Here is a 27,605-nt window from a genome sequence, read left to right as displayed (position 1 = left end):
TCTCTGGCCCACAAAAGGAGACAGTTTCCCTGCAAGGTTAACCGCAATCAGGAGACATTTTGCACCTGATGGAACCCACAGCAGAACTGCCTTGAGCCGGCTCCTCTCCTTTCCTTTCCACCTTCAGTCCTGGATGGGCCAGAGACCATGCACAGGAGGTGCCATTGGTCACCCGTTGCCCCCTGTCTACCTGCAATGCTCCTGGTAGGAAGATGCTGCAGAACAGTGATTTGTCCCATGATTGTCACTGTGTGAGATCATCCCATCATAAGAAAATGACCATGGATTCCAATGAGATATGAACCGCAGAAGCACTTCCCCCAGCATCAGTGCAGGAGGGTGGATGATGGAAGGCACAGCATGGCCAGGACTCTAGGGACCCTGCAGGACTCTGCTGCCCTGGATGCCTATAGCAGGCAGCTGCATGCGGCCCAGTGTGCCAACAGCGCCCTCCTATGAAACCTTTCCCCCTGTCTGCCCATGCAGACCACACAGATGTTGTGTCAGTGAGTAAATCAGCACCGCACACTTGGTTTTCCTGATGAGACTTGGCCTTCATTACTTCCCCAAGTGCAGCACATGCTGCAAGCCTCAGCCAGCAGGGCCGGTGGGAGAGGTGGGCGGTCGCACTCACCAGGTCTGTCTCTTCTTCTCCTGACCCTCCTGACTCTGGGGCCTCCACCTGCATTCTAGCCCCAAGGTACAAAACAGCCAAGAAGCTAAACGACCCACATCACCGGCCTACACCGCAACTACCAGCTGCCCAACAATGACCACAGCCTTTATAGCCAGCCTACATGGGGCGGGTCTGGCAGCACTGGTCCTGCCCCAGGGCAGGAAGGATTGGCCCGAGGTTCCCCCGCTGGGCGGAGCCTGAGCTGTCCTGCAGCAGATTCTGGAAGCAAGAGAGCTGCTGATGGCTGAGGCCCTGGCTCAGAGCACACTTAGTGAGACCCCATGCCCGGCAAGGGCGCTGGGGCCCTGGACTTTCCCAGGCTGCAGTCCTAGGGTGGAGGCTGACTCGGCCCTCCTTCCCCAGCCCTGCCCACAGGTGGAGCGGGGTTCCCATGGGGCATCTTCCTTCATGGGAGCATGAGTGAACCCCAAATGCCGCGACTCCCAGTTCTGAGTGCTGGCCCGCAGCCTTCCGGGAGGGAGTAGGATACAGAGACTTTGTGGGGAGGTGAAACTTGAGCTGGGCCTGTATTTTGGGTTTGCTCTGGATGCACAACCCAGTGCGACTGGACCTGCAGGTCTGCTGCAGGCCTCCTGGAGGCTCTGGGAGCCGGGCGTCCTGGTGGCAAGGGCAGGAGGGCGGGAGGTTGAGGCGCTGAGCTCCCGCTGGGTGCACCAGACACTTTGGAGCTGTTCAGAGTAAGGAGTTGAGGTCACCTCCTGAACCACTGCTGGTCCCAAACTCCTGGTTTGGGATTTGCCAGAACCCTGAATTAGGGGTGTGGTGGGGGTGGTAGTGGTTGGCTTCAATGCACTGTATTTGTGAATTCTTCAAACACAGCTTCTCCCTACTCCTGCAGGCTATCAGGTGATTGACGAGGACAGAGTCCCTCTGCTGCAAAGTGACTGAAGTTTGGAAACTACGTCCAGAACATCACAGTGTGTATTCAGCTGATCATTCTTCAGACCTGCAGGTGGACAGCAAGAGCAACAGTAAGATATTAACTACTGTAGATACTCTCCTTTCTTTCCGGTAGACCCACCAAAAGAGAATGGGAGATGAGTACTTGAACATTGGAACCAGTCAGCATGCTAGGGTGAGCTGCCAGTACTTGGAGCTCAGGAGTGGACATGGAGAGCAAAACATGCATTGTTACTAAAGAGGACAGTTAGGCATTTTACTGTGAAAAGGGAAATCATTTAGATGTGAACAAGACACCTTAAGTAAATGTCTGTATATTTATTTTTGTTTATTTGCAAGGCAGAGAGAGCCCTTCCATTTATTGCTCGTTCCTCAAATGTCTGCACCAACCAGAGCTGGGTCAGGCTGAAGCCAGGAACTCAGTGTGGGTCTCCCACACAGGTGGCAGGGACTCAAGTACTTGAGCCATCAGCTGCTGCCTCCCAGGGTTCTGTTAGCAGGAAGCCAGAAGCAGAAGCAGGGCTAGGGCTTGAGGCCTGGGCATTCTGACTGGGATGTGGAAGGCTTTACCACTATGCCAAACACATGCTCCAGTAAGCTGTTTCAACACGTTTGCAAAATGTAAGAATGTGGTTTTAAATATATGCTCTTCACCTTAAAAATTTGCATAATCTTATATTCAGTTTCATGATTCAATACTTATTATTAAATACAAGTAACATTTAGATACATGCTTTACTCACCAATACAAACCTCAGTAACTTTTTCACTTAGAACCTTGAATAATAGCATTCATTCAGACTGAAGTTCACTCATAAGCTGGGAATTCTGACAAAGAGACAGTAGGGAAAAAATCTAGATGTGTATCTGATACCTAAGAAGGTTCTGAACCTGATTGACAGAATCTGAGTAACTGTTCAGAGAGTCACTTCATACCTCTCCCCTCTGTAATGAGAAGACTGTGTCCTTTGGCCACTTTCACATGATGTTATGTAAATCTAACCTGAAAAGCCTTTTATAAATTCTGAAGTACCATACAGAAGCATATTATGCATTTCCATATGTGTGAAAAAAGGCAATGTCAAAGGCATAGCTATTCCAGAGAGAAGTTAGGAGGATTAGCTCAGTTTTTAAGTGTGTAAGTACCATTAAATATCAACATATTTAAAATAGATTTATATATAGAATGTGGAGTTCATGATAGATATTGAATAAATGCACTCTGGATAATAAGCAAATATCAGAAATAATGCCACACCCATCAGTGTTTAAACTCTTCAGACAGCTCCATGCCAGGGAAGTGCAGTGATCCCTGGAAATTAACAAAGATCAATCTGTTTATACCCATGGAAGCCACTGGTTTATATGCAGCCTATACTAGAGGTTTTTGTGTTTAGTAAAACTACTTGATTTTTAAATGAATGCTTTCAGACTGATACCTGATGCTGAGTGGCAGACAATTTTTTCTGAAAGGTATGTGGTTGAGAAATATAAATATAAATCAGTTTATAATTTTTGTGTCTGAATATTTTTATGCATTGAGACAATACCTGCAATAATCAGAAGACTTTTCCTCAAAAGGTTGCTACATTGATGCATCTTCATTTATGTATGTAATGTATGTTTAGGTAAAAGGAAGAGAGAGAGAGAGAGAGAGAGAGAGAGAGAGATCTATCTTTCATCTGCTGGCTCAGTTCCAGATGGCCACAATAGCTGGGGTGAGCCAGGCCGAAGCCAGGACCCTGGAACTCTGTCCCAGTCCCCCATGTGGGTGCAGGAACCCAAACTCTTGGGCAATCTTTGGTGCTTTCCCAAGCAAAGAGCTGGACGAGAAGTGAAGGAGGTGAGTCTCAAAGCAGTGCCATAAGGCATCCTGCTGTTGCAGTTGGCAACTTACTCCTTTGTGCCACAATGCTGGCCCTGGATTGATGACGTATTGAAGTGCTGCCACTGGCTTTTGGCTAAATAGGATGACTTAACATGTTTTCCACTCTGTGGAAGAGGAACAAATAAGGCAGTTGGTTGTAAAAGTTGCCCATGGAAACCACAGCCTGAGAAAGATGAATCAACTCACCTTGCATTTTCCACCTTGCATCTACACCACCCTTTTCTGGACAAACATCTGATTGTATGCCCTTGTGATGGAGGTTCTCAGGGTGCTGGAACTTTTTGTAATTTTTTAAAAATATAGATTAAGAAGAAGGCAAATAAACAAAAAATTACAAACTGCTGCCAATACCAAGAAGAGATTATTGAGAGTAAAAGGTCACCTGTTGGAGCCAGCACTGTGGCACATCAGGTTAAAGCCCTGGCCTGAAATACAGGCATCCCATATGAGTGCTGGTAGAGTTCCAGCTGCTCCACTTCCAGTCCAGCCTCCTGCTAATGCACCTGGGAAAACAGTAGAGGATGGCCCAAGTCCTTGGGCCCTTTTGCTCATGTGGGTGACCCAGAAAAAGCTCCTGGCTCCTGGCTTCTGATCAGCTCACTCTCTACCTCTCCATATAACTTTTTCAAATGAATAAAATATTTTTTTTAAAAAAGGTATCCTGCCATACTTCTTTCTTCCCTGTTAATTCCTAGGAATTAAAAATTGTTACGGGGCAAGCACTGTGGCAAAATGGGTTATAGCAACACCTGCAGCACTGGCATCCTCTATGGGCCCCATTGCATGTTCTACTTCTGATGCAGGTCTCTGAAAACATACTGGGAAAGCAGTAGAATATGGTAGAAATCCTTGAGTCTTGCACCCAAGCGAGAGACCTGGATGAAATTTCCCTGACCCCTGGCTTTTTTTTTTAAAGATTTGTTTATTTATTTGAAAGAGTTACAAACACCCACCCACACACACAGAGAGAGAGAGAGAGAGAGAGAGAGAGGTCTTCCATCTGATGGTTTACTCCCCAGCTGGTTGCAATGGCTGGAGCTGCGCTGATCTGAAGCCAGGAGCTAAGAGCTTCAAGTTCTCCCATGCATGTGCATGGGCCCAAGCACTTGGGCCATTTTCTACTGCTTTCCCAGGACATAGCCAGGAGCTAGATCAGAAGTGGAGCAGCAAGGACTCAAACCAGTGCCCATATGGGATGCCCATAATGTTTTCTTTAATTGGAGAAATGTTCCTTTGATAGAATGAGCGTATGACCCCACAATATTCTCTACTTACTCATAATAGGGTCTGAGATGTAAAAGTCATGATTAATTTCTTAGAAGAAAATTTACATACCCAGAAGCAAAGAGTGAAAATTAACCTTTTGTTTTTCTCATGAATGAATCAGAGTTTCAAAACTAATACTTAACTTGTATTTTAGAGGAGTTAATGACTTAACCATCTCTTCTATTAGAAATACTACGTTGTGGCCAGTGCTGTGGCACAGCAGGTTAAAGCACTGGCCTGAAGTGCCAGCATCCCATATGGGCTCCGGTTCTAGTCCCAGCTGCTCCTCTTCTGATCCAGCTCTCTGCTATGGCCTGGGAAAGCAGTAGAAGATGGCCCAAGTCTTTGGGCTGTTCTGAGGCTCTTAACGTAGTGAAGATATCTTAGATTCTCATTAGTGAAATCTTTAGAAATGTCAGAAAGCATGTAACTTTCTTTAATGATCTGAAACAGAGATGAGATCCATAAGGGCAGAACTGCTCAGCAGCCACACTGCAGGAATATGTATCTTTCTGACGATATCTTCATCTGCTTCTTGCAGTTGCAGCTAGTCTATGAGCTCTTGGTCTGTTTTCTGCCCTTGGGAGGGCCTAGGGTGCTCTATATTGTCTGTAAGGATTCAAAATTTGTTGTATATTAGTGTCTAATCATAAAATTTCCAAAGTGAAAAGCTGGATGTAATAAACTATTCCAGACTGCAAAAAAAAAAAAAAAAAAAAACAAGAAAATACAAACATAGTGTACTGTCTATAAAGTACAGCGGTAAATCTCTATTATAGAGATACACATGTCTACACAATTCTCTGTTTCTTTCCCTCTGAAAGTCTACATTCAGCTCTCGATAGTACGATTACTTAGGAATAGATTTCATATACTTAGTTTCATAGTCAGTGAACTCGGAATTATTATTGTAGTATTGAGGATTGTACTGACTAAAACACTATGTTTATTCCATGTTAAATAACATCATCCTATCTTTGGATTCCATTTGTCCTGCTACTGATGTATTCACAGGAGAGGGGAGGTGGGAGGAAAACCCAAGATCCATCAGGGTGGAGGAGGAATGTCAGAGGCTGTGGTTCTATTGTACTGCAGCTTGGGTTCTGGAAGAACACATTAATGGACCCAGATGGTGTGAAGCTAACTGAAGGGCTATGTTCTGTACAATTGTCTGTGGTACTGCATTTTCATTTATGTAAAATTTATTTCCTTCAAGTAATATATTAATTTGGATGAAAATGAAGTTGTTAAGGAATTTTCAGAATGGGTCTGTTTAACCCTCATTGGCTTTGTTTTTAGGCACTTAACTCAGAAAAGAAAAGATAGAAAAATACATTTTGGGTTCTCTTCATCTGTACCACGGCACTCTTTGGTTAAGATTTGTCATTTTGTCATATTTGATTCTCTAGACTCCCTGAAAAATCCCCTACTTCATTAGATGGAGTCCGTGTCTCACCATGGCAGTGAAAAGTTTAAAATGTTCCAGCTTTGCATTTAGCTAGGCCGTGGACACATGCCATGGCACTTGCCAGCCAATTGTGTCAGGGGCATCATCTGAATCAGAATTACTTGCATGAAAACAAGGAGTTGCAGATTCTTCCAGTGAAAGTGGAGAGGAGCAAGAGCTGCAGAACATTGCCAGGGTTGAATGTGCCAAGGGATGCTATGTGGTGGCTGGTGTCTGGGGTGCTGGTTCTGCAGAAGATAGGGGTTATGGGGGCTGGTGCTGTGATATAGCAGGTAAGGCTGCCTCCTGCAGTGCCAGCATCCCATATGGTCACCGGTTGGAGTCCAGCCTGCTCCACTTCCAATCCAGGTGTGCTGTGGCCTGAGAAAGCAGTAGAAAATGGCCCATGTCCTTGGACCCCTGAACCCACATGGGAGACCTGGAAGAAGCTCCTAGCTCCTGGCTTTGGATCAGCTCAGCTCTGGCCATTGCATCCAATTGGGGAGTAAACCAGCAGATGGAAGATTCTCTCTCTCTCTCTCTCTCTCTCTCTCTCTGCCTCTCCTCTCTCTGTAATTCTGACTTTCAAATAAATAAATCTTTTTTTTTTACAAAGCTTATGCTTAACGGTAGTGTTCATGGAAAATGTGTGGGACATTTGGCAGCAAGATTTTAGATGAATTTTCCAACCCCTGAACCTCCTAGAGATTATAATAGACTTCTAATGCACAACTTCCACTTATGCTTAATTAGGTTTTTGTTTTGAATTGTTTTTGATGAAACAGCAAGGAATTCTGAGTTATAGACTTCCTATTTCAGAGACAGGAGAACAGTGATGCCTGCATTTTAATTAAATAATGCCTATCACCCTTTCTTAAGCAACAAATGATCACAGATTCTCTCTTTGCTGCTAAGTAATGAGCATGGTGATTCTTCCCACCGTAACCACCTTCCCACCTACACTCCCTCCCCTCTTCCTCCTTCCTCTCCTATTGACATGGAATGCCTTACATAGCTAGGCTGAACTTTTAATCCACTTGGCCCTAGGTGTTCATACACTTCAACTCTGTGTGATTATTCATATGCCCTTTTTATGACAAGGCTTATGTCAGAATGACAAATTATATATTCACCTAATACTGAGAGTCATCAAATTGATTTCTATTTTCTTCTCTCTTAGGCAGTTCTTGAGGGGCAGAAATATTTATTTTGTATATCATGTATTTATTCAACTAAAAGACTGACTGTCAAGATGCTGAGTTTTAGTGTCAAAGCAAATATGTTTCTAGACCCCATGAAGTTTACAGTCTGGCAAGAAAGTGCCATCTACCCAAAGAATATTGTTTAACATAGTAAATGCTGGTGTGAAGTCAGTGGATAAAGATTGAAGCATTCTTAATCTAGCACTAACTCTAATCCCATGATCTCTAATTGAGAGAAGTAATCAGAAACACAGAACTCCATGTTACCCAGTTATCTCTTTGAATTTCTGATTAAAAAATAAAACATATCAAACAACACACAAATACCTAGGAGTGCATAATATTTATATACTATCTTGATATTAAAAATAAGAACAAATAACCATGAAATAATAGCAACTTTGAATCTCCTTTGTTTTCTAGACAAGTTATAATCCTATGTGGTTCTTTATAGTAAAATATTACAGTAAATTACAGTACATCATTACAGTAAATTATTACAGTAAATAATTACAGTAAATTATTTTTGTAGGTACTCTTCATCTCACTCACATTTTTTCCTTTTGATAAATCAGATTTTAAAAACTGAGACCCAAGAGAAAAGAAAGATTTTTAAGCTAGTGTTATATGTTGATTGGCTCTCTAAAAAAGATTTATTTATTTATTTGAAAGTCAGAGTTACACAGAGTAGAAGGGGAGAGAGAGACAGAGAGACATCTTCCATCTTTTGGTTCACCCACCAATTGGTCACAATGGCTCGAGCTGTACTGATCTGATGCCAGCAGCCAGGAGCTTCTTCTGGGTCTCCCACACAGATGCAGCTGCCCAAGGACTTGGGCCATCTTCCACCGCTTTCCCTGGCCATAGCAGAGAGTTGGATCGAAAGCAGAGTAGCCGGGTTCAACCTCCACCCATATGGAATGTCAATGCTTTACATGCTATGCCACAGTGCTGGCCCCTTGATTGGCCTTTAACTTAGACTTTTTTATGATATTAAAAAACACCATGCTTTTCTAAGCTCTTTCCATTCAGTTTCTATTTTGTAAACTCCAGATAATACTGTCCCCAGAATTAATCTAAGGTATAAATGCTATGATATAAGGCATTTAACCCCTTAACCTGTCTCTGAATACGCAGCTATGTTAGCTCTGTGTCCATTCTTCTGTCTCTGTACTAGATGAATAAAAAGACAGTTTAAAATGATTTGAAAAGAACTATAAGGGGTCGGTGCTGTGCTGCTGCTGCCAATTGGGGAGTGAACCAGCAGATGGTAAACCTCTCTCTCTCTCTCTGTCTCTGCCTCTCCTTCTCTGTAACTCTGACTTCCAAATAAATAAATAAATCTTAAAAGAACTATAAACATCAATAAAACACAAATGAAAATTGTATTCTCAAAACTGGATATTAAACCATGCCTTCTACACCTCTGTTAAAAGCTACATTCTATCATAGTCATTTATGATTTCTAGGGCCAAAGTAGTAAATAAGATTTTTCTGGAAGAGACAGAGGTTATGAGGGAGCCAGGATTTGGGGTCAGTTAGCAGCAGTGAGTGTCACTCTTTCAGATTTGATTCAGGAAAGGAAGAAAGCAACTGATCCCTGAGATTTTGGTGGGGGGAAGGAAAGGAAGGAGGGACTGAATAAAAGCAAAGGCCCTCTGGTTGTGGGCACCCAGCCCTGACTACAGCCTTTGGGAGGGTCAGCTGGTGTCTCTAGGGATGCTGCGGCCTGTACTCCATTTCCCAGAGTTCCCAGGAGCTCGGATGTATTATGCCTTCTGAATGCCTGTGCACATGCGCGTGCTGCTGCCATTCCCTGGGGCCTGAGTTGGAACAGAGGGAGTTCATTCCCTGATCAGGGTCAGCCCTGGGGGCTGTGCTTCTCCTTCTCTGGCATTTACTCCATTTCCTGCTCTGCACGTGCGATCCCAGGCAGTTTCCAAGTGCTCACCCTAAGCCTGCCTCCTGCTGCTTCTTCCCTCTTCATCCTCCACCTGTGGGTCCCACTTACCAGGGAGTCTCTTCCCGCCACTCCCCGAATCGCTCCCCGCGTGTCCGGAAGAAAGGGTACCTGCTCCAGGGACTTTCTGCTGCAGGTTTGGCATGCAGGAAGGGGCGGGGACATGTGTGGGAGAAGGGTGGGTGCCAGGGTGCCATCGATCATGGCAGCTTCCCCCGAGGTCAGGACTGGGACCCGGGCTGTTCTGTCTCCCACCTCCACTTCCCAGGCTCCCAGTGCCTGGAATCTCTCCTGCAGGACCTCACCCAAACTGTCCCTAATGTGCTTTATTTAGTGGTTACAGGAGAGAGGGGGCAGCATTCTGGGAACATGCACACGCAGGGAAGGAAGGCAGAAAGACTCCAGCTCTCCACAGTTAAATAAGCTGGGTTCCCACTGTGGGTGGTCTCAGAATGCAGTCTGGCCAGGCCTCTTGATGTTTCCTGGGCTGGTTCCTGCAGGGTGGGGCTGGGTGGCCTTCAGCAGGGAGCCTGGGGCAGCAGAGGGGTGGGCAGGAGGATCTGACTAGGATCTGCCCCACTGCTCTCATCTTGCACCTCATCTTCCTGGTGGGGAGCAGTGTGAAGTGTGCATTGATCCCTCTCATATTAATTATCAGATTTTTCCAATGTGGAATTTGAAGCTGTTCCAGAAACCTGGGGTGGGAAAACTCCCTTCTTTCAAACAGGCACAGAGACAGTGGAGGATCCAAGGAGTTTCTATTAATGGCCCTAGGCTCAGCTGGAATGATTTCCTGAGAACTGAGCATCAAATTCAAGTTTCTTAGCTGTTACAGCATTGGTGGGTTTAAATGGCAGCCTTCATGACTTAGGTCCACATTTCCAATGGTCAGGGGGTCCAGTATGTTTGTAAAAGAGATGCCAGGGACAGATTTATTAGGATAGCTTTATGACTGGAGTTTACAGAAGCAGAACTTAGGACATCTTCCCTCCCTAGATAAGATTTCAGTGGGCAGCTGTTTGACTCGTTAATTGTGAGCATCCACTTTTAAAGGTTTGTGTTGGATGGGGTCCACTTCTCTTTCTTTGATGATGTATTTGGCTGCTTTTCATATTCTGTCTTCAGCTATTTCTTCTCCTGTTAGCAAGGCTGTCAACTGTTTTGACCTGCCACTGATCCCTTTGCAAAATAAGAAGAGAACTAAAATTAATGCAAGTCTACTGTGTTGTCAATAACTGGAGCTACTTTTTTAAAGATTTATTTATTCATTTGAAAGAGTTACACAGAGAGAGGAGAGAGAGAGAAAGAGAGAGAGACGTCTTCTGTCCGATGGTTCACTCCCCAATTGGCAGCAACAGCTGGAGCTGTGCCAGTCTGAAGCCAGGAGCTTCTTCTGGGATGAAGCTGGTTTTTAAAATAATTATTTATTTATTTGAAAGGCAGAGTTACAGCGTGATAGAAGCAGAGATGGATGGCTGGAGCTGTTTGGATCCAAAACCAGAAGCCAGGAGCTTTGTCCAGGTCTCATAGGTGGGTGCAGGAGATGAGGGATTTGGGCCATCTTCTACTGTTTTCCCAGGCCACAGCAGAGAGCTGGATGGGAAGTGCAGCAGCCAGGATCCCAACCGGCACCCATATAGGATGCTGACACTGCAGGCAGTAGCTTAACCCACTATGCAACAGTGTTGCCCACTAACTGGAGCCCTTTTAATCTGAGTTTGCATAAAGTGGAGAATTACAACATCATAAATACAGAGAAGTAACATCTTTTTCTCTGCCCAGTACTTTACAGTTACCCAGTGATCCACTGAGAATCTTACATTCCACACTGTGTAATTAAGAAGGCCAGTTACTTGTCTTATTTTGGGTTCTGTGGTTAAACCCATGACATTTTTGAAATGGGAGGATATTAGTTCTACAATTTCATAAAGACTGCTCTGTGGAAGCATCAATAGAAGTTATAACTGTGAGAGTGGTAAGAAAGAAGAATGGAAGAAATAAGTACCCCTTACGCCACACAGAGATGTCCACAAATGGAGTAGAAGATGTGCCCTTGAAAACTATGGCTGACTTTCTGGGACAAACTGTGTTTGAGTGCTTCACATGTTCTGATAGAAAGGTGTTGCCACCAGGTTATTAGTATATATATTTAGTTAGTTTTTAAAGATTTATTTATTTATTTGAAAATCAGAGCTACACAGAGAGAGAAGGAGAGACAGAGAGAGAGAGAGAGAAGGAGAGACAGAGAGAGAGAGAGAGAGAGAGAGAGAGAGAGATGTCTTCCATCAGGTTCATTTCCCCAATGGCTTCATCATTGTGAACTTTGCTCAGTTCCTGACCTATACCTTTCCTTTAACCTAGTACTTTGCCATGTAGTAGCCCATGAAAACTGCAGACTGCATAAATGAATGAATATTTGGAGGGTTGTGATTTCTTAGAGGAACATCATGAGACAGAAGGAATAAAACAAAACAAAAGTATCCTCCGTATATAGAAGATATACTGTTTTTGCAAGCTATAGAGAAGAGGAAGAAGAAGGAAAGTAGTGAGACTGGAAAGGTTGTGGCAAAGGTAATAGGCACTAGTCAAGAATTCAACAAGCCCATTAGGAAAGTATTAAGGATTCTTTACTTCCATGTAGACTCTGCCCTCTAATGGTGAACAGGGTCCTCTAAACCCACTTGTTGCACAAATGAAAACCCAAGCATTGTCTTCTCCCACAGATGGAGTCTGCTATTGGTTTTGATTTACATTTCCCTAATGGCTAGTGATATTGGGCATGTTCATCTATGTCTTGACCATTGAGATTTCTTCTTCTGAGAAACATCTATTCTGATCATTGCCCATTTCTTACGTGTACATTTTGCTTCTTGTTTGGAGTTTTTCCAGTTCTATATATGTATGTTCTGGCTATCAATGTTTTGTCATAGTCAGAGTTTTCAATGTTTCCTGCCATTCCGTCCATTGTATGTTCACTCTGTTGATTACTTTGTTATGAAGATGTATCTTAATTTGATATGCTCAAATTTGTATATTTTATTTTGTTACTTGTGCTTTTGGAATCTGACCCAAAACTGTTGTCTATGCTAATGTTTTACAGTTTCTCATATGTTTACTTAGGTTTTGGGTTTTTTTTAACATACATAATTTTATTACAAATTTTTTTTTAAAAAAAACAACACAGAATGCAACATCCTAACAAAAAATCCAAATTTACAAATGATACTAATTCCTACAACTTTGCTGTGCTACCATACACAAGTCAAGAAATTAAAGAAACCATTAAATATTTAGGAACATTCAACATCAGAAGCTTTAAAATCTAACTGTATGTAGTAGCCCCTCAAAAAGCTACAACCTGCATTTTTTTAAAAAAAGTATTTTCTCTACAAAGAATCTTATCAGCTATACAAAAATCTGTACAGTTTTTTTATACTGAAGCTAATATTGAGCTGCACTTGAATTCACATTCTTAGCAAAACAACTGCCTGAGCACACACGCACACTCCACACTCATCATTACAGGATAGCCATTTATTCTTCATCTTCATCCTCTTCCTCATCATCTTCATCTTCTTCCTCTTCCTCTTCTTCCTCCTCATCTTCAGGTTCATTCTTCTTCTTTGAGCCTGTGGGCCTACCAGGGCCCTTCTTTCCCGCTTCACTTTTGCCCTTGGCACGGTATGCAGCAATATCCTTTTCATATTTCTCCTTTAGCTTAGCTGCTTTCTGTTCATATGGTTGTTTATCTTTGGCTGACTGTTCAGACCACATCTCACCCAATTTTTTTGCAGTGTCCCCAATGGACAGGCCAGGGTGTTCACTTTTGATCTCTGGGCGATGTTCAGAGCAAAAGAGAAAGAAGGCAGATGGTGGTCTTTTAGGAGCATTAGGATCCTTTTTCTTTCCCTTCTTATCACCCTTGGGAGGAACGTAATTTTTCATCTCCCTGTCATAACGAGCTTTATCACTTTTTGCCATATCTTCAAACTTGGACTTTTCCTTTGCAGACATGGTCTTCCAACTCTCCGAGCATTTCTTAGAGAATTCTGTGAAACTGACCGAAGAGTCAGGGTGTTTCTTCTTGTGCTCTTCCCGGCACGTCTGCACGAAGAAGGCATAGGAGGACATTTTGCCCCTCGGCTTGTTGGGGTCTCCTTTACCCATGACAACGGAACGGCGGCCACCTGGTGCGAGTTGTTCCTCAGACTCCCGCAGAGCGGCCAGATCCGAAGGCATTGCTTCCTTCCCTCAGCTCCGGCATGAACTCAGGATGTGAGGGCGATCTGACTGCGACATCTGTCACCCCATTGATCGCCAGGGTTGCTTCGGCTGATCTGGCTGGCTAGGCGGGTGTCCCCTTCCTCCCTCACCACTCCATGTGCGTCCCTCCCGAAGCTGTGTGCTCGGTTGAAGAGGACGACCTTCCCCGCTAGAGGAGGACTGGTCTTCGGTCAAGGGTATACGAGTAGCTGCGCTCCCCTGCTAGAACCTCAAAACAAGCTCTCAAGGTTTTGGTTTTATATTTAGACTTTTAATTTACCTTGAGTTGCTTTTACATAGTGTATGAGGTGTTGGGGTATCTTTTCAGGCTTCTACATATGGATAATCACTTTCCTTTAAACCATTTGCTAAAGGGATTCTTCTTTCTCCTGTTTGTTTTATTTCCTTTATTAAATAGGGGTTGGCTGTAGAAAAGTCAGTTTATTTCAGCTGCCTATTTTTTCCATTGAACTATGTGTCTGTTTTTCCAACAGTGCTAACACTGCTTCTATTTTTTTAAGATTTCTTTATTTGAAAGGCCAGATGCTTCTTCCAAGTCTCTCATGTGGGTGCCAGCACCCAAGAACATGGTCCATCTTCCACCAATTTCCCAGGTGCATTAGTAGGGAGCTGGATTGGAAGTGGAGAACCTGGTCTTCTAGCAACAACATATGGGATGCATGCACAGCAGGACAAGGCATTAACCTACTACACCACAGCATCAAACCCTTCCTTATTTACTTCTGCTGTGATCTTTCATTATTCACTTTTCTACTGCCCCACAACTTGACTCATTCCTGTTTTTTTTTTTTTTTTTCTGGGTCCTGGAGGATGGTAGTAGGTTGCTTCTGGGATATCTTTTTTATGTTAGTAGATACTTGGTAATCTAAAATCATAGTTTTTGCTTTCTATATTTCTCTGCTAATCACAAGGACCTTCTAGATGACAGCAGAAAATGCTAGCAGAAATGAGGATATATTAATTTGCTAAGATATATTAATTTGCTAATTTGCACAGAGAATATGATGTAAATCATGGAATTTTACTTCTCAGAGTTGTAGAGCTTGAAAATATCAGATCAAGATGCTAATAGGCTCAATTTTTCCAGAAGCCCTTCTCTGATGTGACAGACACATCTATCATTTGATCTGCTTAAAAGCACTTTCTTCAGGTAGAGTTATGTTGGTGGTTAGCACTTCAGTGTTTGAGTTTTAGGGAGGCACATTTCAGTCCACAACAGCAAAGGGGCCCTGTGGTCTACTTCAATGACAGCCATCTCTGCGGAGGACAGAAAGTTTGAAATCAGCATTAGGAGTTCTCACAGTATTACTGTCAGTGCTATCTCCATCAAATGTGCATTCATGTACACACAAACAAAACTACCTGTACACATAAACACATTCAACAGTGGAAATGCCTGATGGTTGTGTACAGGTAACATCAATATAATAATCCATAAGATGGCCTATTAGCAGACATTAAAAGAGAATTAGAAAGAATGACAACAAAATCTGCAGTTACCTATATTTATGTCTATATGTATGATATTCAGTATTTATAGTTGCTAAAAGATGAATACTGATGTGTGGAAATAAAAGCTAAACCTTACCTTGCAATATTGCAGCCTAGTCTACATGAAAGATGTCTTCTAAAACCTTTCCCTGGGCCCACTCTGTGGCATAGTAGATTAAGCATCCACCTGCAGCACCAGCATCCCACATGGGCACCAGTTTGAGTCCCTGCTCCTGCACTTCCAATCCAGCTCTTTGCTAATGGCCTAGAAATGCAGTGGAATATGCCCTGAGTGCTTGGGCCCCTGCACCCATGTGAGAGACCTGGAGGAAGCTGCTGACTCCTGGCTTCTGGCACCTGGCTTCAGATCGGCCCAGCTCCAGCCATTCTGGCCATTTAGGGGTGAACCAGTGGATAGCAGACCTCTCTTTCTCTTCCTCTCTATATCTGTCACTCTGCCTCACAATAAATAAATACATCTTTTAAAAATCTTTCCCTTTTTAAATTTCTTAATTGTTTTAAAGATTTATTTATTTATTTATTTACAAGTTGAGTTACAGACAGAGAGGAGAGCCAGAGAGAAAGAGAGAGGTCTTCCATCTGATGTTCACTCCCTAATTGATTGCAACTGCCAGAGCTGTGCTGATCCGAAGCCAGGAGCCAGGAGCTAGTTCCAGGTCTCCCAGATCGGTACAGGGGCCCAAGGACTTGGGCCATCTTCTACTACTTTGCCAGGCCATAGCAGAGAGCAGGATCAGAAGTGGAGCAGCTGAGTATTGAACCGGCCCCCATATGGGATGCTGGAGCTTCAGGCCAGGGTGTTAACCTGCTCCACCACAGCACCAGTCCAACATTTTAAATTTCTGATACTCTAAAGTAGCAAAGGACTGCATTACATCTAGGAAAGATGTATTTAAAAATTATAAATCTAGTGCATTTTAGCAGAAGTCCTAACAAATACTTCTGATTTTCTCAACATTATGTATAAATAAATGATAGAATCAGTCATTGTCAGATTAATAGAAGTAGTTTGAGAGGATTGTCTCTCTTTCAATTGTGTTGAATAGTTTGAGAAGCATTAGTTCTTTGAAAGACTTGTAGAATTCAATAGTGAGGCTGTCTGATCCTGGACTTTTCTTTCTTGGGAGGGTCTTTATTACTCATCCAATCTCTGTCTTGGTTTTTGATTTGTTTAGCTTTTCTATGTGTCTTCATGACTCAATTTTGGTATATTGTGTATGTCCAGGAATCTGTTGATTTTTCCTCTAGGTTTTCCAATTTGTTAACCATCACAACAGATGCCCGCATCATATATTGCAGTGCTAATCTGAGTTTTGGGTACTCCACTTCCAAATCAGTTTCATGTTAATATCCCTGGGAAGAAATGGATAATAGCTCAAATTCTTTCCTTCTTGTCATCTAATTTGGAGAACTGTAACCTCAATGGGGACTTGAAACCTGGTCTTGCACAGTTGTAGCCATATAGAAAGTGAACCAGCAGATGGGATATCTCTCTGCTTCTCTTTCCTTCTCTCTTTGTCTCTGTGTCTCTCTGCCATTTTTTATCATATTAAAATATTTAATTACTTATTTGAAAGAGTTACAGAGAGAGGGAGAGACAGAAATCTTCCACCACCTAATTCATTTTTGAGATGACTTTAATAGCCAGAGTGTGGCCAGGTTGAAGCCAGGAGCTTTTCCTCCGATGTGCGTGGCAGCATCCCAGCACTTGGGCCAACTTTCCCTGCTTTTTCAGTCCATTGGTAAGGAGCTGGATCAGAAATGGAATAGCTGGTACTTGAACTGGTGCACATACAGGATGGCAATGTAACAGATAGCAACTTTGTCCACTGCACCACAACCACCAGCTCCTCTTTCTGGCTTTCCAATAAATAAATCTTTTGAAAAAGAATTTAAGGTAGTAAAAGTCATCATGACTGAGCAATGGCAAATTTGTTGAAGTGATCGACTTTCTTAAAGGTCTATTTATGAATTTGAAAGGCAGCACTAGAAAGAGAGAGTGGGAGAGATAAATCTTCCTCCTGGTTTGTTCACTCCTCAAATGGCTGCAATGACTGTGGCTAGGACAGACTGATATCAGGAGCCAGGGGCTTCTTCCAGGTCTCTCACATGGGTGCAGGAGCCCCAATATTTGAGTCACCCTGTGCTGCTTTTCCAGACACATTAGCAGGGAACTGGATCCGTTTGGAGCATTAATGTCTATGATACTCTCCTTGCAGTTGAAGGATTTAGAATCCATTTTGATTATGGGTGGGCTAAGTACAACAGCTCCCAATTGTCCAAGATGTGGATTAGATGGGTTCTGAGAAATTTTGTTAAAATAGTTATTAATCATAACTCTCAGTTTAAGCTTTTCTTACCAAATTTTCATGTTTGCTGATGTTTATATCTATGGGAAAATTGGGTCTCTGGATTGCAACCAATGAAAGCATCCAGACTAACAGTAATAAGGTCAACAGTCAGCAGAATGATGTCCAGCTGAACTGAAATAGCTTTTCTTATTTGGTAGAGGGGTTACCTCCTGCATTATACTGACATACTGACATAGACAGTAGATATTGGAGCCTGTCTCTTCTGCCAAATGGAGAATGCGGCATTTTGATCCATCGTATATATATTTATATATTATAATATATATTATATATTTCTATACATAATATGGAATTACATATAATTATCATAAATATATAATATATAATTATATAAATATTATATATGAATTTATTTATATATAAATATATAATTATTTCTGATCCAGCTCCATACCAATGGATTGAAAAAGCAGTGAAAGATGGTCCAAGTGCCTGGGTTGCTGCCACACACATTGGAGGAGGAGCTCCTGGCTTCAACCTGGCCACACTCTGGCTATCGAAGTCATCTCAATAATATATATATATATATAATATATATAATAGTTATAGTAAATTATATAATATTATCTGTTTATAATTATTATATATTATATAATATATTATATGATAAAGCATAATATATTTTATATATGAATATATTTATATACATAAATATATATAAATAAATGTAAATATATATATAGAATTTATTTACGTATTTGACAGGTGTACTTACAGACAGTGAGAGGAAGAGACAGAGAGAAAGGTCTTCCATATGCTCATTTACTCCCCTAATGACTGCAATGTCTGCAGCTGGGCCAATCTGATCTAGGAGCTACCAGGTCTCCCACATTTTGGCAGGGACCAAAGCACTTGGAACAGCTTCTACTGCTTTCCCAGGCTATTGCAGAGAGCTGGATGGGAAAAGGAGAAATGGGGACTAGAACTGGTGCTCATATGGGGTGCCAGCACTGCAGGTAAAGGATTACACCACTGCACCACAGTGCTGGCCCCAGTCTATCCTTTATTAAGGAGATCTCAGTAATCATGTTCAGGTATTGCTGTCCTATATTCATGGCCAAAGTCCTAGCAGGCAACATGGTTTGGAGAATCGTAAGCACAAGGTGTGTAGGAGACTTCATTTCTCATACAGCACAGTTAATAACAAGGTTCCAAGAGGGGAAATTACTTGCATCATAGTCTTTGAGAACTAATGGACATCACAGGTGATCTAAAGAATTTAGAAGGTTTGTGAGCCCCTAGAGTGAAAAAGTCACAGGGAGCACAAGGACAGTGCCTAGAGTTTATTTTGATGGATTTTAGCCCCTTTCATTGGAGGGAGGCCCGAAGAAGCTGGACTGATTAGTAAACCTCAGAAGTGTCTTTTCAATGTGAAGGCAAACTGAGACTGAGGGGTTTTTGGAAAAACGTTGAACAAAAGACATTTCCCACACTTGGTTAAAACACATCATTTATCTACTGATTTTCATCAAATCTGTTAACATTAGGTATAAGGTACAGTGGACATGGTGGATGGCATATAGCAATATGATTTTAGTAATATATCATGAGGTGCTTTTTTTAAATGGATTTAGCAGGTAAAATTGGGCTACCTAATGGGATGTAGCTGGAATAATCACCTTTTTGTTAAATAAATATGAGGTAATAAATGTTAGTGTATGAAGACATTGAGTTTTCTGTTATTGGGCCTTCTTGGTTATTTTAATCTGGGATCTGCGAATTCTCATTTTCTTTATTTTATTCCTCATCATGTCTGACCAACTCTGCTGCTTTGGGGATTTTTTTAGTACATCTGACATTTGGAAATTTAGACAATAGTATAGTTAAAATGAGATGTACCAAGTAAAGTATTTTTATTCTGATACATATTTTGGAATTCTTCTAAAATTCCTATTGAGTATCCTTGTTAAATTTAGTTGCATCCCAGGTTAAGACTTATTGGAGGCAGGCGCCATGGCTCAATAAGCTAATCCTCCACCTGCGGTGCAGGCACACCAAGTTCTAGTCCTGCTGGGAGAGCCAGATTCTGTCCCAGTTGCTCCTCTTCCAGTCCAGCTCTCTGCTATGGCCCAGGAGTGCAATGGAGGATGGCCAAAGTGCTTGGGCCCCGTACCTGCATGGGAGACCAGGAGGAAGCACTTGGCTCCTGGCTTTGGATCAGCGCCATGTGCCAGCCGCAGCACACTGGCGGCAGCGGTCACTAGGGGGTAAACCAACAGAAAAAGGAAGACCTTTCTCTCTGTCTCTCTCACTGTCCACTCTGCCTGTCAAAATAAAAAATAATTTTTATAAAAAGACTTATTGGAGCCACTTTAGTGATTATACCCATGAAACTTTGTTAATAAATGCAAATAGAACCTGGGAAAATTGATGTATATCTTATGCTGTAGAGACTTAAGATTGAACATCTTTTTTTAATCTTTTTTAATTATATAATTTAAAAACAAATTTGAGATTTTTTTTTTACTTTACTAAGTCACAGCTCTGGCCCCATTAATATGACTTAACAATGTTTTTTCCTCTCAGACTTATCTCTATTGTTTCAGTTAACTGCATGCCTTTTCTTTACATTCAGATTCCCTCAGCTCTCAAAGCTTATTCATCTTAATTCTGTTGTTCCTATTTCCCTCCCTTTTATTCTGTCCCTAGGCTAATTGAGGTCATGATTCTCCATTCCTTCTGTGTGGTGTCACAGTAGGCTTGAAGTGTTCTTTTTCTCTTCTGATTTCTAAAGAAAGAAATTATGTATTCCCCCAGTTTAGATATTTTAATAATGCACTCTAAAACAAAGGTTAAATGTTCTTAATTTGACAAGAATTTTCAGGGCCAGTGGTGTGGCATAGTGGGTAGAGCCACCACTTGCAGTGCTGGCAGCTCATATGGATCCAGATCTCTGCTAAAGCCTGGGAAAGCAGTAGAAGATGGCCCAAGTCCTGGGCCCCTGCACCCATGTGGGAGACCTGGAAGAAGCTCCTTGCTCCTGGCTTTGGATTGGCACAACTCTGGCCATTGCAGCCAACTGGGGAGAGAACCAGTGGATGGAAGACCCCTCTCTCTTCTCTGCCTCTCTCTGTGCAACTCTGACTTTCAAATAAATAAATAAATCTTTAAAAAAAGAATTTTTTCTAATTTTAGATTTGTTCTACTTCATTGCCACTTCAGGGTGTGTGTAAGGAGTGCATATCCAGTTTTTCTATTTTGGAATTTTGGGATTTTGTTTTAGCTCTGCTGTGTATTCATTTTTCTTGAGCATTGGTGATATCTTCTCCTTAGTTGTATTAAGAGAGAGAGCAATAGCCCTCATGTCTTTTTAGGTAAGTAAGACATATTAAAAACAGAGCATTCAGTATACATTCATAGTATTTTGACTTGTTCAATTGATTTTCCTGAACTCCCTTGGATATTCTTGGTCTTTGCTGTACAACTTTCTATACTCATTAATTCTTTGATATTCCCAAATCCAGAAAATGAATGACTCAACAGCTGTGTTCCTGTATTTGCTGGGACTCAGGGTAAGAAGCAAAGTGGAGGTGTTCAGGAATCTAAAGGTACATGCTACATAGCAAAGCACATCATTTCCTATACAAAGTGACTGGGAAATCCAGAATCTTTTGCACACATATTGGATCCTGAACTATTACTGGACTATTCAGTAAGATTTTAATGTATTTATTTTCTGTGTGTGTGTTTGTATTTCTAAATAAACTCTGCTGGGCTACTTAACATTAACATGTATTGCAGAATTCTTTCATCAGTTTTTACTTTTAAAAAATTTCTCTTTCAGTTTTATGGGAGAGGGTAGAAGTTTTCTGCTATGTAACTGAAAATTTATTCATTCATTAAACTTAAAAATATTTGTTGCAAATGGGTGGAATACTATTAATTCTTGTGTGATTTTCATGAAACTAAATACATTCTCTATTTTGTTTTGCTTAAAATTTCTGCATGTGTGGACTTCTTTTTTCCTTATTGCCCCAAATCCCTTTGTGTATTGGGATGGCAAATGGGTTTTACACTGGACAAAACATGTTATTTTGGCAAAGAAGTACTTAGCGTTCCTGCTTCAAGTATTCAAATATTGCATTGGAAATCAGTATATTTGTTTACTGTACAAATGTCCTTCATACAATTTTGTAATCTTCTGGGATGGGAGAGGAAGCAGGAAATAGGAGGATTATGGGTGGGAGGGATGTTTTGGGGAGGGGAAGCCACTGTAATCCAAAAGCTGTACTTTGGAAATTTATATTTATTAAAAAAATTAAACAATTTTGTAATCTTCATCTTCCTTTTTATTTCATCCTTTTTAAAAAAAGATTCATTTATTTTACTTGAAAGTCAGAGTTACACAGAGAAGGAGAGAGAGAGAGGGAGAGCAGTCTTCCAACCACTGGTTCACTCCCCATTTGGCCACAATGGCTGGAGCTCTGCCAATACAAAGCCAGGAGCCAGCAGCTTCTTTTGGGTCTCCTATGCAGGTGCAGGAGCCCAAGGGCCTGGGCCATCCTCTACTGCTGGATAGTAAGTCTTACTTGCCTAAAAAGATGGATAGTAATTTGAGTAGCCAGGACTTGAACTGGCACCCAATTGGAATGTCAGCACTGCAAGCCACAGCTCTACTTGCTACTCCACAGCATCGGCCCCCTAAATTCTTATGAGTATTGCTACACGATTGGAATTTATAATTGATAATGCTGAACAATTGAAACTGTCTTATTTACAATTGTAGGACTGGATATGGCAGTTTTACTTGAAGTAAAGTATGTAGCCTGCTTATTGTATGATTTTCGGAAAAGCATGTATTTATATATAACAGCAGATCTGTTAATCATTTAAAAGTGAATTGTCATGATTACCCAGATGTAAAGAATGCAATATGTGCTAATGAGTTAGCAGTCACAGACATTTAGAATTAGAGGGATTTTAGAACTTTTTCAATACTGCAGTTTTTATGAAAAACTAATAATTTTTTTATTTGACAGGTAGAGTTATATACAGTGAGAAATCAGAAAGGTCTTCCTTCCATTGGTTCAGTCCCCAAATGGCTGCCACAGTTGGAGCTGTGCCCATCCAAAGCCAGGAGTCAGGTGCTTTCTCCTGGTCTCCCATCCGGGTGCAGGGCCCAAGCACTTGGGCCATCCTCAACTGCCTTCCTGGGCCATAGCAGAAAGCTGGACTGAAAGAGGAGCAACCAGGACTAGAACACTTTGCCCATAAGGGATACCAGCACCACAGGTGGAGAATTAACCAAGTGAGCCACGGCGCTGGCCCCCGATAAATTTACTCTTAACAAAATATCAAAATATCTTATTTAGTATAAAGTTAGTAGTGAAAAGAGACTACCTTGTTGAACACAGAAATTTGAGATTATATTTCTTGGAATTAATTTGCATCTTAAGGCTTATTGCCTAGTTTATTTCAATATTTCAATCTAATATTACTAATAATATCTTGTACTTAGTGGTTCACTGTGTGCCAGACAATATTCTTTTGATTTTTTAAAAGATTTATTTATTTATTTATTTATTTGGAAGTCAGAGTTACACAGATATTGAACAAGAGGAAGAGAGAGAGAGAGAGAGGTCCTCCATCTGCTGGTTCACTCCCCAGATGGCCTAAAAGGTCAGAGATATGCCAATCTGAAGCCAGGAGCCAGGACCTCTTCAGGGTCTCCCATGCAGATTCAGGGGCCCAAGGACTTGGGCCAACTTCCTACTGCTCTCCCAGGCTATAGCAGAGAGCTGAATGGAAAGTGGAGCAGCCTGGACTTGAACCGGCCTCCATATGGGATGCCCCCACTGCATGCAGTGGCTTTACTAGGTACACCACAGCACTGGCCTCAAGACAATGCTCTAAAATGATGCATTAATTATTCCCAAATATTGAAAAGTGGCATGGTACACATTTGAATGTGTTGTTTTGTACTAGTTGTAGAAACAGTTTAAAATATATTTATATTTAAAAATGTAAGCTTTGATCTAAAGGTTTACTTTCCCTTAAGGTGCCTGTTTGGAAACTGAGAGATCATTGAAGTCTCAAGATAGAGTACAACTGATCTTATCCAAGCCTCCTTTATCACATGAGGATGCTAAATGCCAAGCCCAGAGAAGTTAAGTGAACTGTTCAAGGTCACATAGGTAAGTTGTGGCAGGGATAATTCTGTATTAGCATTAGGTATCCTGATACATAGGCCACTGTTCTGTCAATTTTGTACTCCTTATGGAGTTAAAGATTCTAAGTTGTGGAAAATTGAATTTGGAAATTTAGTGGTTGCTATGTTGTTATGGTGAGAAATTTCTGTGTATAGCTATGAGTTGCTTAAATTTTATTCAATATATTTTTCTAGTATGTTTGCTATTTATTTGAAATGTATAACAAGTAGCTTCATCTATTTGCCAAAAGAATTTTTTGAAGATTTATTTATATTATTTGAAAGTCAGAATTACACAGAGAGAGAAGGACAGGCAGAGAGAGTGGTCTTCCATTCACTGGTTCACTCCACAGTTGGCCTCCATGGCTGGAGCTGTGCTGACTGGAAGGCAGGAGCCAGGAGCCTCTTCCTGGTCTCCTATACAGGTGCAGGGGCCCAAGGACTTGGACCATTTTATAATGCTTTCCCAGGCCATAGCAGAGAGCTGGATAGGAAGTGGAGCAGCCAGGTCTTGAACTGATGCCCCTATGGAATACCAGCACTGCAGGTGGCAGCCTCACCCACTATGGCACAGTGCCAGCCCTTGCCAAAAGAATTTATAGAAGCTATTCCATATATACACTTAACAATTATTTAGTTACTTGACACGAACTATCCCTGCATATTTGAAAATTTTGAATGGTATCACTTGGGTTTTAAGAATGTTATATTTTAGGTCTCTTAATATTTTTAGTGATGAAGTTTTAAAGGCCCTTTCTGTTTTATGAAAAATGATAAGGATTTTGTTTTACAATGGCCATAGTATTACTACTTAAAGCAATAGATTAAATAACACTTTTAAACAAAGTCATTTAATACTGAATTCTAACACACTGGTATATTTTAAAGTGAGAAACCGGATTTCTTTCAGATAATCTAAAGAAGAATGATAATCAAAATTGAAGACATCTATAGTTTTTAATCACTTGTTTTAAATATTGGTCATAATGGTCCAATTTTGAGTTTAATTTTAATTAGCTTTTAAATGATTCAATATGTTTTATAGAAAAAATTCGGAGAACATAATTATATACTCAACCTCCCTCCCTTCTTTTTCCTTCTTTGTCATTTTTTTTAGCTTATGAAATGACATTTTCAGTTTACATTACATTAAAAAGGGTTGTTGAGTCAAGGGACAAGTTTAACAGGCAAAAAGCAAAAAGATCCTAATTTAGAGGGAATACAGACAATGGCTCTAAACAATATTTGAATATCACATCTAAACAATATTTGAAGAAATTGATAAATATTTTAATTTCTCCTACTAAAATGCTCAAAGTCTTTAATTATTTATCAAATATTAGTGCAAAATTATGGATTTAAATGATCCCAAAAAGTGATGAATTTTTGTGTAATAAAGTCCAATTTTTGTCAAGGCTTTTTGACAGTCTCACAGAAAACTTATGTTTGTGAATGGGAAGAATAATACCAAAATATCCATACTACCAAAAGCAATTTGCAAATTCAATGCAATCCCAATCAACATACCAACGATGTTCTCAGAGCTAGAAAAAATGATGCTAAAATTCACATAGAAACATGAGAGATGCTTAACATCTAAAGCAATATTATAAAGCAAAAAAAAGCTGGAGACATCACACCATATTTTAAGACATATTACAGGGGTCAGCACTATGACAAAGCAGGTAAAGTCACTGTCTGCAGTGCCGGCATCTCATATGGGTGCCAGTATGTTTCCCAGCTGCTCCACTTCTTATACCCCTCTCTGGTATAGCCTGAGAAAAAAGTAGAAAATGGCCAAAGTCTTTGGGCCCCTGCACCTGCATAGAGACCTGGAAGAAGCTCCTGACACTTGGATTCAGATCAACAGAGCTCCGGCCATTGTGGCCATGTGGGGAGTAAACCAGTGGATGGAAGACCTCTCTCTCTCTCTGCCTCTACCTCTCTGTAACTCTGCCTTTCAAATAAATAAACTGCAAAAAAAAAAAAAAAAAAGAAGAAGTGTTAGCACTGATATAATAACAGACACATAGTTCAATGGAAAAGACTTGGTAGCATAGAAATAAACCCAAATTTCTACCAGCAACTCATATTTAACAAAGGAACTAAAATGAACTGGAGAAAGAAGAATCTCTTTCACAAGTGGTGCAGAGGAACTTGATTATCCATATGTAGAAGCCTGAAAAGAGACTCCAACATCTCTTACACTATGTGAAAGTGAACTCATAGTGAATTAAAATGTAATCATAAGACCCAAACCCAAGTAAACATAGGGGAACTCTAAATATTGTCAACACACAATAGCTTTTGGGTAAGATTCCAATAGCAATAGTCACAAAAATAAAAACAGAGACATTTGAGTATATCCAACTAAGATACTTCTTCACAACAAAGTAAACATCAGAGTGTAGATACAATGAACAGATGGCAGGAAAAATTAAAACTCTGAATGTTTACAGATTTCCAGAACATTTACATGAATTGGAAAAACTCCAAAAAATACAGTGAAGAAACATCTGAATAGACATTTCTCAGAAGAAATGTAAATGGTCAAAACATGTGAATATGCCCGATGTCACTAGCCATTATGTAAATATAAATCAGAACACCATATCAGTCTCCAACACCTGTGGGAGAATACAACACTCAGGTGTTTGTGTGTGCAGCAAGTGGGTTTAGAGGACCCTGTTCACCTCTGGAGAGCAGAGTCTACAGGGAGGTAAAGAAACCTTACTGCGCAGGGGCATGCTAATCTTCTCTGTATCGTTCCAATTTTAGTATATGTGCTGCCGAAGTGAGCACATGTGCTGCCGAAGCGAGAAAGAGATGAAAAGAATTTATCTCAGCTAGCCACTAATATTCAAGAAACAAGGTCTTCAGGAAAGCCAACTCAACTGACATTTTCATGTCATTGTTAAATAAAGGCAAAATTATCTAGGTTCAGCAATACGTAGTTTATAAGAGAAAGACTACAGAGTAATTTCCTTGGCATAGAAATAACTTTGTCTTTTTTTTTTTTTATCTATGAGGGCTTGCTATCACCACCACACACCCACATCCCATATACAAATGCCTGGCTTGAGTGGTAGCTTCTCTGCTTTGAGGCAAGTTTCTGCTAGTGTGCACCCTGGGAGGAGACGGAGGATGGCAGAAGTGCTTGGGTCCTTGCACCCAAATGGGACATCCAGAATGAATTCCCAGTTCCTGGTTTTGGCTTGGTCAAGCTTTGGCTATTGCAAGTGTCTGGGGAGTGAAACAGTGGTTCCCTCTTCCTGTCACTCTGCCTTTCAAATCAATAACTGTTGTTGGTAATGACTAATAATGATATTCACTGATTGTCAAATTTTGAATCTATTAATTATAGACAATTTCTCTTTGTAATTTTAAACTTTCATAATGTTCTGTTGCCAATTTCATCACTAGAAATAAAAACTTTTCCTCAAAAAAAAAAAAAGAAACCTTACTGCTTTCCTAATGTGCTTATTAAGTTCTTGACCAGCGCCTGTTAGTCTTGCTACAAACTTTCTAGTCTTACTACTTTCCTTCTTCTTCCTCTTCTCTGTGACTTGTAAAATAGTATACATTCTATATACTGTGGATACTTTTGATTTATTTTATTCCTTCAGTCTCCTATGAAGTTCCTCCACAAAAGCACAGCCCTTAAGATATTCATTCATTTATGCAGTCTGCAGATTTCATGAGCTACTAAATTCCAAGTAGTATGTTAAAGGCAAGATCTGGGCCTAAGAGAAAAGTGGTCTAAATTCTGTGCCTAGAAGAGGATTTGGGACATAGTAGAGCTTCAGTGAAGTGCTATGTGAATGACATGCACTCATTAAATGAGTAATCTAAAGCATACACTTCATTTAAGCAACACAGCAGCCCTACTCACCTCAGGTAGAGCAATTGAGAGGAATAATGTGAACAAA

The 27,605-nt window shown here is 41.0% G+C and overlaps 1 long non-coding RNA gene and 1 pseudogene across 1 annotated transcript; one reads left to right on the top strand and one right to left on the bottom strand.

The window, feature by feature from the left end:
• Window positions 1-580: 580 nt before the first annotated feature.
• Window positions 581-27,104, top strand: LOC149122727 (uncharacterized). Its single transcript, XR_016219142.1, has 4 exons — window positions 581-1,051; window positions 1,536-1,668; window positions 23,527-23,662; window positions 26,706-27,104. It is a non-coding gene; the product is annotated as an uncharacterized LOC149122727 (long non-coding RNA).
• On the bottom strand, window positions 26,411-26,478 carry LOC149122728 (U6 spliceosomal RNA; annotated as a pseudogene).
• Window positions 27,105-27,605: the final 501 nt, after the last annotated feature.

This window comes from Oryctolagus cuniculus, chromosome 13, assembly GCF_051225735.1.
Source record: "Oryctolagus cuniculus isolate XC-2025 breed Fujian yellow rabbit chromosome 13, ASM5122573v1, whole genome shotgun sequence".
In the NCBI taxonomy this organism is placed as follows: Eukaryota; Metazoa; Chordata; class Mammalia; order Lagomorpha; family Leporidae; genus Oryctolagus; species Oryctolagus cuniculus.
This window is presented reverse-complemented; position numbering and strand designations above follow the sequence as displayed.